Below are 18,959 nucleotides of genomic sequence, written 5' to 3' on the forward strand. Positions count from 1 at the left end.
TTATGCTTTATCGTCATAGTAATAAGACAGAACAATATGGCAGACCAGTGAAAATACATGAATACAATAACGCCTATGCAAAGTTAAAGCAGCTATTTTTACAGGACATAAAACCCAATATTAAGACTTATGACTCTAGACACAGCACAAATTAAATTACCTAATAAAATCTGGGAGGATCGGAACTTAATGTAGTAGTAACAGTTTATTCTCGGCTTCGCCATCACAAAGTAATTTAATGATAATGTTTGAGCTTCGATCGCTGTAATAAAAATGCGCAAGTGTTGTTAATAAAATATAATGAAAATTAAACTTTATTATTTCCTGTTTAGAAACAAATCATGACTACTGACGACAACTTTTATAAAGGAAAAGACTGAAGAGAACTCTTGCCACCATAAATCCTCATCTGGAAAGGAAGGAGGAGAAATAGCTTTGGACAGATGATAGTTGTGCATTGCGGTATTGCCTTACTAAAAAGAATCTAAAAAAGATCTAAAACTCCATGACTCTATGTACATTTCAAAAGACAGAACATTCCACGAGATCTGATTTTATCATGCAGAATGTACTCTGGTTCACACAGAGCTTGGATCGAATTTTGAACGCGGGGTGAAAATGTGTGCAGCCTAGAAATGCAATTTCAGAAGGTTGTCTCCCTAACATGAAACACTATGGTTTATTCTGAAATATACGAGACCGTAGCTAAAGAAACCTCCAGTAACGTTTGCATTACAAGTGTTATAAAACATGTATATTTTACATCAGTATGACCGCAACTTAAAAGGTTAATAACAGTTAGGTTATTTACAAGTCCTCATTTAATGTCACCATAAAAACGCTCTCGAAACCAGTGCAAGTCGCAGTAAAAACAGAAAGCTGCATGTATGCAGGGACAGCTAGGATTGGCACCGTACAATATATTCCCGAATCAGGAATCTCGTCAAAAGTGCAGCCCTCAAGGGGAAGAATGTCTTGATGAGTTTGGAGAAGTGAAGTTATCCGTCATAACTTTGAAAATTGAACATTTAGAGGCAATATCACTTGACTCCAGTGCTGGAATTAAAAAGAAAAATACTCTGGGAACCCATAAATTGGCGTCTCAGGGTGTGGTGGGGAAAGGAAGTTGAGTCACAAGGGGTGGAGCTTGAAAAGCAGTCTGACAGTCAACTTCCACATTTAACAAAAGTCTGCAATGAGAACATATGGGACCGGAAATTTGTTCAGGTTTACTCAATTGGTCACAAAAAGACTAGAACTTAGAATATTTTATAGGGTTAAGACACCTGCTGCAGAGATCGTGTGCCAAGCAATTTGAGAGAATTTTAATAGAGGTAAGATCATTCTACTAGATAACACAGTTCTGGGGGAGTTCTGTGTATTAACCAGTCGCAGTTTTGACGCAAAGTACGATAGAGGGTTTATGTGCCTTCTGAAAAGCACATAGTGTAACATACAGATCACAGATTTATAGTTAATTTAGAGAGTTAAGTGGGCTCCTACTTTTGGGACTGAGATCATGTTGGTACTTCCAATTCATAAGTTCCAAACCTTCTAATATAGCACAGTGATCTATTTATCACCGTCAATGAGCTGCATGCAAACTGTAAGTCGTGTGTTTAGATCCTTCTTTTTTCTGAATCTGTTGTGAGACTAAAATTGCAAAAAATACATCCTTTGGGAAGTCATAAAGCCTTATTATTACAGACAACTACAATCACCTTGTTATGTTTTATATCCTGAGTTTGTGTTTCTCCTGACCATTGACTCTTAACATATAACATTTAGAAATATGCACCATACGTGATTCGTAAACCGTATAACCTTCATTCTCTTAGGTAACACTCCCTGTACATTGATTTTCACACTTGCATGATATATTGTACCTCTTACTGTGAGGCAAAATGCTCTGACACCCTACTCTGGGACACTAGCACTATAAAACAATCAAATAAAAAAAACAAGTGCCATTTAAATCAATATATGTGTAATAACCCACACAGACATATACATCTTGCATTCTTACAGTGCAAGCTCATCTCTTCAATAGGGATTTGAACACATTTAAAAACCTGCCTCCAATAGTGTCTCTTAAATACTTGTAAAGTGGTAACAAGCTGTGCCCCTTAGTTTCCTTCTACTGCATTGACATCTAGGTGTTGGCTCCAAATGGCTCCAAACCAGGATGATACTTGAACTAAAGCTGGAACTGAAGGCCCTTTAAATTAGGTCTTTGTTTTAGGCCTAGCTGGATGTTAAAATAAGAAAGCTTCCACCCCCAATTCCCCCACCACTGTTGGCAGGTTGCTGCTCCGAACAGAAGATCATACAATGTTTGGGCGCTGCTGACACCCGGATAAATTCTGCATATTTCACTGGGGAAATAGCTGTGGGAAAGGGGCTCCAGTGGGATACCCAACTCTTCAGCATTTCTTGCCTTCTATTGACACAGTTTATGTTTTATTATAAAGTTGATTTCTCTAAACACACAATATAAGAGCAGTTTAGTGTGTTCAGCGACATAACACAGGCCTAACAACATAACACAGGCCCCTGCAGTGCTAGGGGACCCAACCCTCAGGGTGTTTCCCATTCAGCCCAAAGCCAGTGCATATTTGTGAGGTATGAATGGGCCGCTCATCTCTTTCTGCAGGGGAAGGAGTAGGTGGGGCATAAATCTGCAGTACTCCACTGACTCTGTGCTTCATGTGGGATATGGGAAATATCAAGAAGAGGATTGAATTACTGAATGAAGAAACAAGCTGCAAGTGAGAGTAAAAAGGCAACCATGAGAGGCTGCATTGTTATTACCCTCCCAAAAAAAAGTCGGTGTCAGTCTGGATCCGACAACACTTGTGCACCACCATGCACACAGCTGTGGAGGCAGTGCTTAATTTGAGCCTGTGGTTTCCGGTGCTCAGCACCGGCCCTTAATAATCAACAGCAGTGCTTTTCATGAGCACATTCATGTATTGGGAAGTTAAGAGATTTGTCCAGAATCACAGGATGTTAATCCAACGCTGAAACTCGAACCTGGTTCTCCAGCTTGAAAGGTTGCAGCAATTACGCCACATCCTTTCCCAACATTCATGGCTAGTAGTTGCTTCTGTTTTAGGTGATGCCAACAGGAGAAATAAGCTGGTGCAAGCTGCCTCCTGACGAGAGCCCCGGCACATATATTTTTACAATTTAACCACTGTGTAGAAGTGAGTGAAGCCTATTGTAGTGTTGGGAAATGTGCTACTGCTCTCCCACTTTCTCTTTAGCAGCTAAAATCCATACAAATTTCACTATGACAGAAAATCAATGATGCAACTGAAACACAAACGCACTCACCATCCAAAAAACGTTTCAAAACTTACTGGAGAAGGAAGCAGCTTATAAACCTATATAACTATCTATCCAACATCAGTAAAATTGCAGCCAAAATAAAAGTTTGTCACCAAAATGGAAGATCTTAACTTAGTGTGATTCCAGTGGTTAAAGCGGTATTCATTTACTAATAAAATATAGTATTTATTTAGTATGCATGAAGACTAAGTAGTATGCCCACAAGCCGAAATATGCAAATGAGGGAATACTAGTTCTACTCAACTACCCTTCAAATACAAAATGAACACTTCAATTGATTGCTAAATAGGCATGGGCGAATTTTGCGAATCTGGCATTCGCGAATTTGCGTATTTGTGAACTCGCAATCCGCAAAATACGCGAATTCTCGCGAATTTGCGGATTTTTAATTTTTTTTTGTGTTCTCAAGGGTTTCTGCCAGTTCGCGAGGGTTTGATACCAGTTCGCAATTGCGAACTTACTTGTCGGCTCGCAACGGTCGCGACTATGTTGTTTCTACGTCTAGTTCATCATCACAGGTTCCCAGCACCCTCTGTTTCACCACTGCCACCCTCTGTTTCACCCATGCCACCCTCTGGTACATCAATGCCACCCTCTGGTTCATCATCACTGTAGACTATGGGGGGGGGAAAGCAAGCACACCTGACCTGCTTCAACTGACATGAATTAATTTAGGGTTGGTTTATTAATGTGTCACTGTTTTAAAATTCCAGTCTGGCACCTGCTTCCTTATCAGTAATTTGCTTTCTGTTGCAGTGCATTTTTTTTTCCTGGACCTTTGTGGCCTACTTGTAGCTATTCTATGAGCTTCCTGTGAGGGTCAGAGCAGGGTCATACAATTGTTGCAACTAGCAACTGAACTCTGGAGGGGCCCCAGTCAGGAAGCACTACAGGGAATGGTTACTAATGATGAGTTTGAACTTTTGCACCTGCTGAGTGCTTTCACTTTTGCAAAACTCGTTTTGCTGCAATTTCGCGGGGCGTGAACCTGCACGAGAACGAATTCGGAAGCCGCGAATTTGTGCGAATATGCGATTTGTTTTTTTGCGGCGTGTTAGTTCGCAAGGTTTTGTGCGTTTTAGCGAGCCGCTTGTAGCGCAACGGCGCGAAGTTACCCTCGCGGTCGTTCACGGGCGCGGCCATCTTGTTTGCATGACGTATTTCCGTTTCCGGGCGCGATGTGTAATCTCGCAAAGTGTGCGGCTCGCTAGTACAATTTCGCGTGTGTTCGCGAGAAAAATCTTGCCCGAACTTACCCACGTAGTCGTGAATGGGCGCGGCCATCTTGTTTCTCATTCATTGCTATGGTTCTGGGCATGCTTCTTCTATCCTCTCTGAATCTCTGCCATCCTTTGCTTGTTTGAAGTTTTTTTTGATCTATTTTACTTATTATCTATCCCTCTATTTTTCTAGCTCTATATTTTTGTGTTTTCTGCTATTTTTGGTTAATTTTAACCTACTTTTTTAAACTCTTTTCTTTTCCTCTCTTCCCTATTCTATTTTCTTTATTATTTAGCTTCCTTTCTGCCCAGACCATGGTAAAGGGAGCCGGGAAGCATCCCGAGAAGGGGAAGGGTCCCGCACCCCGTGCCCGGCTCCCGTGCGGGCATTTGAGGGGGGAGCAGGTCGCACCCCGGGAGATCTTCAGCCCGGAGGAGGTGGCCCCACAAATTTTTTATGTTTATGCCGCCTCCCCAGGACCATCATGGCAGGCGGCAAGATCGGAGGCGGGTACGGGATGCGGGATCGCCGGAAGCGGTAGGATAAGGTGTGCCGGGCTATGTACCACCACTCTCGGGTCCGGCGCACCTACAACCAGGCAACCCACCGCTGGACGGATGTCCTGGACCGGGAACGCGATCTGCTCGACCTGCTCGGCCTTGAGATCCCTGGGCTTGGTGAGTAGTAGTAGCTATTTCTTTACTATGTTTTCTCCTGCTCTGTGTGTTATTATCTTGCAAATGTTTGTTTTTTACCAAGAGCAATATTGCTGCTGATTACATTGTAGGTAAATTATATTTCAAAATCTTCTGTGCATTTCAGGTGCACTGCTCTCCTTCTCAGTAGCGCTGCTACTATGCTTATTTGTTTTCGATTTTGTGCTCATTTCATTGTCCTGTGAAATTATGCATGAGTGTAGTTTAAAGAACTGCCTAATGCTAAACACTAAGGGTCAGATTTTTAATTACCGGCGCATCCCTGCAAAGTAGCAGGGATGCGCCAGTAATTGTGCGCCACACCACCACCACCCATGGTGCGCCGTAGTTACAATGCGGCCCACCATGGGCTCAAAACGTCACCAAAGCATTACGCATCTGTGCCGTAAAGGCAGCACATTGCTGGAGTTGCGTCGCAACGATGGCACAGCTCCAGCAATGCTCTGGGGTGCCCTATCTCCCCAATGCTGTGTCAAGCCGTACGTCTGTTTCAAGCAGGCACATGGTTTAAGTCACGCATCATTGTCCTCAAAGTGACTGATTGAAATCTTGTAGATTTCCCTCAGCCACTTTTTACAATGCGTTCCTGCGCAGGAATGCCCTCCCTTGCGCCGGAACGCCCCCTGATGGCGCAGGGCTTTACAACGTGATGCATCTCCCATATGCGTCACGTTGTTAATATACGCCGCACCATGGCACCTCTTTTGTTCTGCCGCTGCGTCACAAAAGTCACGCAACAATGGAGCAAAAGAGCCGCAAGGGGCTTCTAAATCAGCCCCTACAGACTCAAGTCCAGTCCTTCTTTTGTACACATGGCAATAAGAAGAAATAGCGGTGGTGGATTGATAGTTTGAGTATTTTAATGACTGGTTAATGTAGTAGGAAACTTTAGTGTTGTCACTGATCTGCAATCACGATGGACTTTGTCTGTCACTTCGCGTGCTGCAGACTGCTGCCTGCCAGTCCTAGGCAAACCTTTTTAGTACTTTGTTTAGTGAGTTACATAAGAACATTCCAAGTCGACGGTCCGCAAATCAAGCAATGCTAATAACGTAGTAGACCACATGAGATCGGTCAATATATCCTGCGGAATAGTTGTCTATTTGCTATTTCGACAAAATATTTTGTTATTGTTCTTTTGAAATGTTTGATTTGGTTGACAAATCTCATCCATGTTTTCTGGTCTTTCTTTCTTTCATGTTGTACATCAGCTCCCCCCAGGGGCAAGAGGGCATTGGAGGAGGCTGCTGCTGCTGCTGAACAGGATCGGTCAGGCGAGGGCTCCTTTGCTGGCCCCGGTAAGTTTTAATTTTAATATAGAGTACCTATTTTTTCCTAGCGTTCCTCATTCGATTTTTTCTAAATCGTCTTTGATCTTCTTGTAGACTGTATCTAAATTCTTATCCTGCCTCAACTATGACTCCCTGTGGTATTACTAGATTATTCTTATTAGTCTGTCTGTGTAGCTAAGTAAGATTGCACATTTGGCAATTCCATTGGACTCCCATTCTAGTCAGCAATAGCTCTATGCACTGAGTGCAGTTCTCTGGGATTGTCCATAATGTCTTTTCAAGTCTTCTAAATGTTTATGCTTTGACAATTGCCAACAATAAAAAGGTGAATGACCACCAAGAATGAATAAGATACTACTTTACTTTTGGTTTGGATAGGAGGACAATCCATTCTACTACTGTTGCAGGGACAAATCTGCACAAACAGAACTATGGACACTAAATAGTGCACTGTTTATCAATTATAATAGGCACAGGTAGACTTTCCACATACCTCAGTGATATCATACTTTGAAGAACCCCCAATCTCCTTACTGACTAGATAGTGTGGCAGAGTCATTTAGCTCCCAAATTCATCGATGATTGATCCCCAATGATGAATGAATATCCAACGCAGGACAAGAGTATGGAGTCAGAGTCCAGAAGTGTCAGAGGCACGGGCTCATGCTTGCAAATTGCAAAACCTTTTGCTCATTCACTCATGACCAAAAACCACAGAGTCTATTTAAGTTTTAAAGCTTTATTAAAAGTAAAAATATTTATTAAAATCAAGCTTGTCATAAAACAGAAACGGTTGATTAAAAATGGAAAAAGTGCTAATAGCGATTTATTTCACACATTTATTGTGGGCGAGCCGAGCCCTCACCTGGTTTGAACTTTAATTTTTCTTTTTGGTGATGAATCGTTGGTCCCTCTGTCCTAGTGGTGATGATGATGATTTTTTCTTAGAAGTGAAGCTTCTGTCTGGTATTAGAAAAACGGTGCGTGTTAAAAAGCAAGCATTCATCAGTTGTGCCAAAAAGTGCAGCAAGACAAGACCCTTCACTGGAAAATTTTACTTTAGAGTGGACAGTCACAAATTATTAGATTGGTTTCTGTATTCACATTTCTTCATTCCTAGACAAAATGCTAGTGAGTGGTGTATGTCTATGACATCTAACATTCTTAAATGTACTTTGTAGGTGGAACATCTGGTGCTGGGCCCAGCGCGGAGGTGGAGGAGGGAAGCTCTGGGGAGGAGGCGGTGCAAGTGCCGGAGCCGGACCAAACTGCTGTGCGGGTTGCCACGGTAGTGGCGGGCAGTGGTAAGCTCTTATATTCCTTACTTATTGAGATTGCAGACTGCATAGTGTGCTGCTCCCCGTGAGAAAACGTAAGGTTTGTCCAGATGAGAGACATGAAGAAGAATGATTGACATTTAGGGGCCTATTATGATGGCGGACGGACCTGAGTCCGTCTTCCACCATAGAGTAGGAATGAATTTGAATTTGAATTTAAATATTTATATAGCGCTACATACACCGTGCGGTTTCTTGGCGCTGTGGAGACTAAATTAGCAGTAGGAACGCAAATACTGATAAGGAACCAAGAAATGAGATCAGTTTACACTGGAAAAGGCCTGGGTAAACAAAAAAGTCTTAAGATCTTTACGGAAGAGGGAGTAATGTCTGGCCAGACGTAGATGATCGGGAAGGGAGTTCCAGAAGGATGGTGCCAAGAATGAAAAATTGGCTCCACCCCATTTCTTACGTCTGTAACGGGGTACATGAAGAAGCGATTGAGTAGATGAGCGAAGCTCACGGGCAGGGGTGTACTCTTTTAGCAGGGAGGAAATGAAGGCGGGGGCTGTGCCCTGGCGCGCCTGAAAGACCATGCAACCTGTTTTGAAAAGGGATCGCTCCCTAACAGGTAACCAGTGCAGTGCCTTCAGTAAGGGGGTAGAATGATGAGAGCGGGGGAGACCATAGACCAGTCTGGCCGCCTGGTTTTGAACCAGCTGGAGCTTCCGCAAAAAATACGCTGGAATGCCATTGTATAGGGCGTTGGCGTAGTCCAGCTGGGAAATCACCAGAGCGGACAAGATAAGTTTAAGTGCGAGGGGGGAGAAAAAGCGAGAAACAGAGCGAATAGTTCGAAGAACAAGAAAGCAGGAAGAGACAACAGAAGTTATTTGTGAGTGAAGAGTGAGATGATTGTTGATTTTAATGCCCAGGTTCTTGACTGAGGGAGAAGACGTGGGAGGGGTCCTAAAGAAGAAGGCCAGAATGAAGAGTTCCAAGGACTGGAAGAACCACCCATGAGAACCAATTCCGTTTTATCGGGGTTCAGCTTCAGATGATTGTGGTTCATCCAGCCCCTGATGAAAATCATAGTAGTCTGAAAATTAGAAATAGAATGAGAAGAAGAAGAAAGATTAAAGATAAGCTGGAGGTCATCCGCATAATTATAAACGGTGACCTCCAGTTGCTGAAGTGCAAAGATCAAAGGATAGATGTAAAGGTTAAACAAAAGAGGGGAAAGAGAAGAACCCTGGGGAACACCACATGTGACCTTAAGTTGGGTGGCCGAGAAATCCCCCAGCCGGACTGCCTGGGTGCGGTCCCTCAGAAATGACGATAGACCGTCCGCAGGTGCAGTGGCGGTCCCTCCGTGGTAATTAGGATGTGACCGCCACCCTGGCGGTCACATCCTGTATTTTTATCATTGCGGCGGGTGCTGTTTGAAGCAGCACCCGCCGCAATGATAAAAATGTAAGTTGTGCATTTGCATGCACAAAGCGGCAGGCACCGCCTGGTGCCTGCCGCTTTGTGCAGGCAAATGCAGGGGGGTACCATAGGTACCCCCCATGTGCACCGCCCTCCCCCCTTCACCTCTGGGGGCCTGCAACGGGCCTCCCAAACAAAAATCCATATGTCTTTGCACATGGGAAATGCTGCCGTGTAAAGGCATGTGTTCCTCCAGACATCCTAATATGGCTGGCGGTGTCTGAGAGACACCGCCAGCCATGTTAGTGCTTTTCCACCGCAGACGGGCGGCGACCGCGGCGGAAAAGCTGCGGACTGAAAAACGATCCCCCAGCCATCCTAATCTGGCGGGGGGGGGGGTCTTTTTCAGTCCGCTGCGGATTTCCCGCATCCTCCGGGCCGGCGGTGGATTCCGCTGGCCCGGAGGATGCGGGAAATCCGCAATCCTAATCTGCCCCATAGTTTGAATGGATGGATGCCTGGATCATGGTACTATCTGAGTCTTAGATAGCATATGTGTATCTAGAGAGAGTAGACGGTCACTGGATGAACTAAGTGTTACTTTGAAGAGAATGTAACACCGCACCCGTACGTCCGTCCTAGTGTAGGAAAGGCAAGGAAAAGAAGTTGTAATTTTGTCCGAATACTACCATGCATAGTAGCAGTAGTTTGTATTGCAAGCACAGCATATATCTGGCTATTACGATGGCCACTCACTACCTCTGTTAATAAGTTTAGTAGAACTCGGTCATTCATGTGTGGATGTATCACTGTTCACTCAATAAAAAGCAAAGCACCTAAAGTCATCCCATATGTAAGTAAATACATACCATGTGCAGTGATAGATAATCAGATTATTTATCTTCTTCATTTTCCTTTTCTAGTATTCATTGGCACTGTAGGGGGAAACTAAAACTAATTAAGCAGTAGCCCTTGTAACAGTGTATTCTCTGTGCCACCCGTAATAGAAAGTAACAGCATCACCACCTGTATGTACTGGACTGGTACAGTAACGCAAGTCTGTCTCACTCATCATGGCGGGCGTCTGTTTTCCTCGGGTGCAAGTTGACTGCGCTGGCATGATGCCGGCTTGCAGAAGTTAACGTACCAATTTTGCTAAACAAGCGAGAAGAAGAAGAAGAAGACTGGTGTACTGTCATAGTCGACTCTAATGGAGTGAGTCCATAGTGCTCGTAGAATTGATTCCTTAAACTCCCACTAATGTTAGAGCAAGGGTGAAGAAGTGGGAGGTTAGATAGATACTGGCCACAATAGTTATGTACTGCACTTGCAAGTTGCTAGTTCTACTGTGACACAACTTTCTGCTGAATCATTTTTTGTTAATCTTAAAGAGCATTGGTTACAGACTATGTCTTTCTTTCTTCAAATAGATGCTCCTTCCAAACCAAGCCGGAAGGAGCTGGCTACACGGGCCCGGCAAAGGAGGCTGGAGGCCCCTGTCGCTGAATATCGGCGGCTGGTGGCCCAGGAGGAGGGGGACACGCAGTCTACCACTACATCTACAGGGACTGCTGCATCCTCCTCCACGATCCCTGGGCCACCCAGACGGTGCAGGTCTCCAGCGGTACGGAGCCGGGGTTCCGCAGCCACCCACCACCGCCGAGCGAAGAAATCATCTGCCCCCCACAGCAGTTGGAAGAAACGTATGCACCGCCTTTCCCTGAGGGTTTCCTACCTCGAGCAGGAGCTGCTCAACATCAAAACCCTGCTCGAGACCCTCCGCAAGGAGCATTCCGAACTGGCCCGGAAATTCAACAGCAGCAGGCAGCAGTAGGAGGAGACTGTCCCTTGCCCCTTTTTTAAAGACTTCTGGGGGGTGGGAATTGGGAGTTGGGTTTTTTCATTTTTTTGGACTTTTCATGGACATTCGTTGGGGTTAAGGAGTGGGGGTGGGTTGGGTCTTGTGGGAGATTATTTTTGTCAGGGATATAAATATACTTTAAACTCTATCTTAGCATACATGTTTTTTTACTGCTTTTGAGGCTGGTGGGTGGAGGTTTACCAGTAACTTTGTTTTGGTGACACTTAAGTGGCATCTTGATTCAAGTTGTGTAAATAATTGCCCAAATGTTTTCAAAACTAAGTGCCTCTCACAGAGTAAGTGAATTCAAGAGTGCTAGGACTTTAGTACTACTACCGTCAATCTCTCGTCTCTCCTAATACTCCATTATACTACCTCCCACCAAACGCTTATCTTACCTGTAATTTGTGTTGGAAAGTAGGGCTACGCCCAGGGCTTGCTCCACGGGAAATGGCGATTAAGTTTGCCTATGAAAAAAAAGAAAATGAAACCTGGTTTGTCCTTACTGTAGCATTACAACTGTACGATAGAGAATAAAGCAGGTGACAGTACACTAGAACAGTGCCACAATGTAGCCTAACAAATGGTACAGTATTGAAAGTATAACTAGTACTTGTGTTGAATTTCTTTGACATTGGCTACTACTACAAGAAATAGTTCTGAAGCTGAGTAAGTCTAGAATATATCCTCGGATTCCTTCACCAGCCTGTTGCTATGACCTTATCCTCCCCAGCAAGTGTGTGGAAATATTGATGTCATTTAGTCACACATCAATCAAAACCACACAGCCCGGGGGAAGAGGGTTAGAGTTTGGAAAATGGATGGGAATGGGGGTTTCTTTTTGGGTTGGTTTTGTTGAGAGAAAAAAAAGCACAGCATGGACAAACAAAAATTGAACATAAAGAAATCTTTGGGTACAAAGCTAACCATAAATCTTTTACGTGACATAAAGGAAGTGCATGCACTACTGAATGCATTGTTACTGAAAAGTAAGTAGTACTTTCGACAACCGTGAAGGACAGAATGCGACAGTACAGGGCTACATTAAATTAGGTTTAAAAAATAGCCGAAGTAAAACCTATGGAATGGCTGTAGGGATCAATTTAGAAGCAGAGAGCGATCCAAGAAATGCTGTCACACTCATAGAAGAAAACAATGGATACTGTATCTGTATGTTATTGTAGTTGTCCTGTTGAATTTGGTAAGTAAGTTGCATGCAGCAAACCATTCCTCTTATTAGCGGCACTCCTCCATTCCAGCTGACGCTTCGTCCATCAATGTTGGTGACCAGAAGACACCCTGTCCACTGCCTGCCTGGCGGATGCTGAATTGCGGCTCGCTAATGTGAAGCCTGACTCCATCCTTTTTTCCCCATTGCACAGACTGAAACCCGGCCTTTAATTATTGAACGAAAAACAGGAAGTGATATTACAACACCACTGATAAATAAATATAAGGTATGTACGCTGTGTAGTGCAAAAAGTCATACTTTGAGTTTCCTAATAGACAGTACAATATGTTTGAAAGTGCGTACTCTGTCTGAGTCTCCTTTTGAAGGATAAATAAGTATGGGCAAATGAATTTAGCGGATCTTTCCCCTCAAGCTAGGTGTACTGTAAACTGTGTTTTAGAACAAAATTAGACCTTCCCAGCAGTGCTCCCACCCAGACCCTTACTAAAGCCAGTCGCAAAAATGTAGAAGACCCCCAATCAGATCTCAAAAAACGAGGCCTAGCAGAAAACTGTTGACAAAACATACTTTGAAAGTAAAAGTAGGCCCAAATACCCCCTTACCCACCGTGGATTGTATTCAAACCACTTGCAAGCAAGCAAAAGTATCCATAGCCAGCATCACTCCAAAACTCGAAAAAACCCCCACCCAAACACATGCAATAGAAATACTCCTAACCCTAACGAGCCCTAAGTTAAGAATAGTGGCAAAGGCTTTCTTTAACTATGCCAAATCCCCCCTTTCCCACCATGGATTTTCTTCAAATGACTTGCAACCAAAATTACACATTCCCACGAGTGCTCTAAGACCCCAGAACACAGTTGCAAAAATCTAGAACACCCCGAAACACATACAATCCTGCTGCTAGGGCTAACCCTAATGAACCCTAAGTTACAAAAAGTGCCAAAAGGCTTTTTCTTATGGATTTTGTCCAAACCACTTCTATCCGGTATTAGACCTTCCCAGCAATGCCCAAAGACCCGCCAACCCACCCGCAAAAAAGCACAACACCCTCAAACAGCCAAAAAGGAAAATCTCATACTTAGCAGCAGTGTTCCGAGACCCCAAAACTCACCCACAAACACCCGTAACCCCCCCAAAGAGCACCTGAAAGGCAAGCAAGTCAGCAAAAACGCAACAAAAAATTTCACCTCCGATTTGGTCCAAACCACTTTTATCCGGTATTAGAGCTTCCCAGCAATGGCCCCAGAGCCGTCAACCCAGGCAAAAACTAGTAGAAGACCCCCAAACAGCCAAAAAGCAAAAGTACAAAAATGGGGACTTAGTCATTTTCTTGGCAATTTCCAAAATCACTCCGCGCGCGCTCTGCAGCTAGGCCCTAACTCCCCTCTGCCACCATGGATTTGCTTCAAACCTCTTGCAATCTAAAGTATCCATAGCCAGCAGTGCTCCCAGACCCCGAAACCCACCCACAAACACCAGGAAGCCCCCCAAACAGGCACCCAAAAACGCTACATTGAGCAAAATGTCAGAAATAGCAAAAAAAAATCTGCATGGATTTTGTCCAAACCACTTCTATCCGGTATTAGACCTTCCCAGCAATGCCCCAAGACCCGCCAACCCAACCGCAAAAAAGCACAACACTCCTAAACAGCCAAAAAAGGAAAATCTCATACTTACAATATTTATCGGCTTCGGTCCAAACGCGCTGTGCAGCTAGGTCATAACTCCCGTTTTCCACCACGGATTTCCTGAAAAGCAAATGCAATCAAAATTAGACTGTCCCAGCAGTGCTCCCAGACCCCAAAACTCACCACAAACACCCGGAACCCCCCCAAAGAGCACCTCAAAGGCAAGCAAGTCAGCAAAAACGCAAAAAAAGTTTCGCCTCCGATTTGGTCCAAACCACTTTTATCCGGTATTAGAGCTTCCCAGCAATGGCCCCAGAGGCGTCAACTCACCCGCAAAGAAGTAGAACACCCCCACAAGTGCAGAGTCTTTCTTCATTGGGCGTAATCCAGCCCTCTGCTTTGAGGGAAATAGGAGTCTTGTGGAGGAGGATAGAGGAGCATGTTCTTGTGAACTTGTGAACCTGAGGAATGCAGACTGCGGCACCTTCAAATCAATAAGCAAACAAGTGAAGACAGTTGTGCTGATGGGCTTGTTTTTGTGATTAAAGTTTGAATTATATTAACTGTGCACAACAAAGAAAGACAGACACACAGGAATAAAAGTGAATAAGGCCGAAAAAGAAAGTTATTGATTCATTGTCTCATTTTCAGGGCTCGGTGTCAGGGAATAAGAATAAGGCTTCGTCATCATACTCTGCGAATTCTGGCTGGGTGAGGTCAGTGTCACCTAACAGAGAAGAAATTCCCTCATCTACGTTGCTGTCCACCTTGTCTTCATCCGGCATGCTTTCTCGTACTTTGTAATCTGGTGGTATGAGGTGCTAATTCATCTTGATCATTGTTAACCTCTCCACATTTTTGGGCGAGAGGCGGCTCCGTTTGGAAGTTATAATGCCACCAGCAGCACTGAAAACACGTTCAGAAGACACGCTTGCGAGTGGGCAAGACAAATAGTTTATAGCCAGGTTGGAGAGCTGTGCCCACAATTCTTTTTTCCCATGCCAATACGCCAATGGGTCAGCATTAACATAGACCTCTGTTGAGTCAATCAGATAGTCCTGCACCATTGACTCAAGGTCCTCCAAGGTTCCTCCACTTTTCTTACTTTTTGCTGTGACCTTTTGAGTACCAAACCCAAGCCGAGTTAGCCAATCCTCTTCTGCATCCAATGTTACTGTTGTGTCTGGTGCAGATGATCCGGTTGCCGGTGTCTTTAACAGCTGAGAGGTCACTTGTGCCACAGCCACAGGTGCAGAAGTGGATTCTTTTGACTTGGGATGGCCTGCTGATGCTGATGTACTGCCTTTTCCTTCAATTTTCTGCCGTTCTCTTTCAAACTTCTTGGCTGACAAGGCTAGCCAACGTTTGTACTTTGTAACATCTTGATCACCAAAAGGAAAGAATGCTTGGCCTGCCAGCGCCTTTTTGCAGCGTTGATCCAGAATAGTAGCACAAATGTAATGCTGTTCTGAGTGGATCATTTAAAGACGTTCATCACCAAGTAGGCGCTCTAATAATTTCTCCGTCAAAAGAAAAGCGTATTTCATTTCTTCATCTTTTTCAAACATAGAAGACACCGCCTTCAGTTGGTGCTCCAGCATGAGCAACAATGGGATAGCTTTTCCCAAATTACAGTCCTCCTTGCTGACTGAACGCGTGAAGACCTCAAAAGGACGAAGCATGTCTGTCAGGCTTTTAACTAGGTCCCATTGCGCCGCATCTAGGCTCAGGTCCTTCTGTTAAGAAATAGTGATCGAGTACCGTATACTGCTCATACAGACGCTCAAGCATGTGGAAGGTTGAGTTCCAACGTGTTGCCACCACCTGTTTGAGTCCTTTCACTGGCATTCAACGTTCATGTAGCAGGCTCCTCAGATGCTTCCGGGCCTTAAAAGAATGGCTGAAATGGTTGCACATTCTTCGGCAGATGGCCACTAACTTGCACGCTGGACTGTCTTCATCACTCAAGAATTTTTTAACAACCAGGTTTATACAGTGCGCCAAACACGGCACTCTGAAATAGTCACCCAGCTCCATGGCCTTAACTACATTGGCGCCATTATCCGTGGAAACATAACCTATCTGGCATTTTTTGGGGGACAGCCAGTGGAAGACCTTTGTGTTAAACTCATTCAAAATGTTTTCTGCTGTGTGGCGTTTCTCCAAGCCAAACATGGCTAGTGTTGCATGTTTCCGAGCAGCTTTAAAAACTTGGTCCGGGTCAATACCTGCGTTTAGCTTTGCTTTAACCCCTGAAACAGAGACCCAGTGTGCAGTGATGCACATGTAATCAGCGCCTGTGCCACTGGTCCACATGTCTGTTGTCAGATGTATAGTGTGAACAGCACTCTTCTGCAAAGCTGCCCCAATCACCTCCAGCACATCTTCATGTAGTGCTGGAACCGCAACTCTGGCAAAATAGAACCGGCTAGGAACCTTCCATTTAGGGCGGAGCGCTGCCACTAATTCTAGAAAACCAACCCCTTCTACAAAAGAAAAAGGGAGAAGGTCCAGCTTAGTGTTATACAGATGCGTCAGTGGGTGCTTGTGTTCATATGGCGCTTCTGTAAACAACATGGTTCTAATGTTACCCTGGACCAAGCATTTACGGGATGATGATGATGATGATTTCTTCGACCCAGTTACGCTCGCTGATGAACTTTTTCGCATTGGTGTCTCACTCTCTCCTACACTCTTAGTGTGGCTCACATGGGGTGTGCTGCTGACAGGGGTACTGGGTGTAAGTGAAGTGTTTGACACGTTTTCTTCCTCCTCGTCATCATCAGATGAAACATCAACGTTTTCTTGACGTGCAATTCGGGCTTCCTTGATCGCCTTTAGGTGCGCAAACCATTGGACAGCGTGCTGTCTCTTAAGATGACCTCTCTGGCCTCCGGTACCATAGTTGGTACCAAACTTACCACAACTAACTGCAAGCTTACAAATGCTACAAATGGCGAAGTTTTCCCTTTTTGGGCAAACACTAAAGAAGTCCCAAGCTGGGGACTTGAATTGTCTGTGGGGGCCAGAGGAGGCGGCGATACTGGTGGTCATGCTGCTAATGCCAGATGAAGTGGAAGATGTGGATTGCCGAACTTTACTACGTTGTGCACTTTCACCACCACTAATTGAGGTCGATGTGGATGGAGGTCCCTTCTGGCGAGGAAGAAATATGGAAGCGGTAGGTGTTGGTGTACTAGTTAACTCCAATGATTGTGGTGTTTCCATTGCCTCCTCGTCGACAACATCATCATCACGCTCAACAGCTTCTCGTGCTAGGGTCAAAATGTCAGTTTGCTGCATGCCCTCTGAGGCTGGAGTGAAGCCTATGATGACTGCGTCGTCGTCGTGAGAGTCTTCATCAGCAGCAGCATCCGCCACTTCTTGTTGAGCCTCATCACACTCCATAAGTATGAGACTTTGGACGAGCTTCCTTATACGCTTAACTACCTTTGTCAGATCATGGTGTGCCTCACTCTCAGACGGCAGTGGTGCTTGTTCCCAATTTTGATCCATATCATCAGAAGGAGGTGTGCTTGAAGAAGATGTAGACACCACCCTTGATCTCTTCCTTGCTAGGGGTGTGGAAGACAATGAATGATCATCAGGAGGAGTGGCTTCCTCAAATGATACCTCGCCTTGATTGTTGATTTCCTGATGTACCCCTACTTCAGGAGGAACAACTATTGTGGGCACTTGTGACCCTCCATGCACCTCTGCTTGCACATCTCCTTGAGCTGCCTCTCCTTCCACTTGTACTTGGGTTTGTACTTACACATGTGGTTGTTGTTGTGGCTGTGGTTGTTCAACACTCGTCAGATGAGTTACAACAACCTGTGTTGATTGAGGGACATTGCTGCTACTTTCTTGCGATGAGCCAACATCGCTGGTCGATGGTGATTGAACAACTAGACTAAGTGCCTCTGCAGCACTCAAGGGCTTGGACTTAAGTTGGCGTGGTGGTGGTGGCACTGAGCCCAATGGAGCGGGGGTGCTGCTCCCAGCTTGGTCCCCAGCAGATCCCGCTGCTGCTGCAGGCGTACTTTTCTTTTTACTCCCAAAAAATGTGGCGGGCGGCACACCAGTCTCCTTTGTAACTTGCTTCTTCTGCTCCTTACTGGCAACTTTCTTGCTAGAGGAGCTACGGGGAACTTTTTTTGGGGCCATCTTCTTCAGAGCAGGTCAGAACAGCAGGCCGCAGTTGCACGAGTTGCAGAGTTGTCTGTGGCCAGACGTGACGTCGCGTGACGTTATGCTGCACACACACACCGCTGCAGGACTTCTTCCTGGCACTGGTGGTTCTCTCGAGTCTTGTGCACCTAAAAGCAATGGAAGACAGAGGAACATCAGTTCAGTTATACACCCCAAAAAAACTAAAATCACAGAAAAATCAGCACAATCCCAAGCTATCCAGGCCCTCCATGATGTTTAAATTCAAGACACCCCACAGAAAGACTAGGCCCATGCACCACTCACTACCCCTGGGCATAAAGGTTGAAAGCTAGGCAAAATGGTTGCAGACCTAAGAACACTGCCTGCATTCAAAATGGCCCCCTGCCTCCCAGCACATGGTAAGGGCCTGCCTGTAGCAGCACTCAAAATGGCCCCCACCCACATGGTCTGTCCCCATGAAAACCCCCAAAAATCGAAAGACACAGAAAAATCAGCACAATCCCATGCCATCCATGCCCTCCATGATGTTTAAATTCAAGACACCCCACAGAAAGACTAGGCTCATGCACCACTCACTACCCCTGGTGAAAAGGCCACAACAACAGCCCAAAAAAACGAAAATCACAGAAAAATCAGCACAATCCCAAGCCATCCAGGCCCTCCATGATGTTTAAATTCAAGACACCCCACAGAAAGACTAGGCCCATGCATCACTCACTACCCCTGGGCATAAAGGTTGAAAGCTAGGCAAAATGGTTGCAGACCTAAGAACACTGCCTGCATTCAAAATGCCCCCCTGCCTCCCAGCACATGGCCA

General features: G+C 45.0%; 1 pseudogene; it reads right to left on the minus strand.

Moving 5' to 3' along the window:
• Positions 1 to 958: 958 nt before the first annotated feature.
• Positions 959 to 18,136, minus strand: LOC147728632 (uncharacterized; annotated as a pseudogene).
• Between the last annotated feature and the right edge of the window lie 823 nt (positions 18,137 to 18,959).

Source organism: Lissotriton vulgaris, chromosome 3_1 (assembly GCF_964263255.1).
Source record: "Lissotriton vulgaris chromosome 3_1, aLisVul1.2, whole genome shotgun sequence".
Classification (NCBI taxonomy): Eukaryota; Metazoa; Chordata; class Amphibia; order Caudata; family Salamandridae; genus Lissotriton; species Lissotriton vulgaris.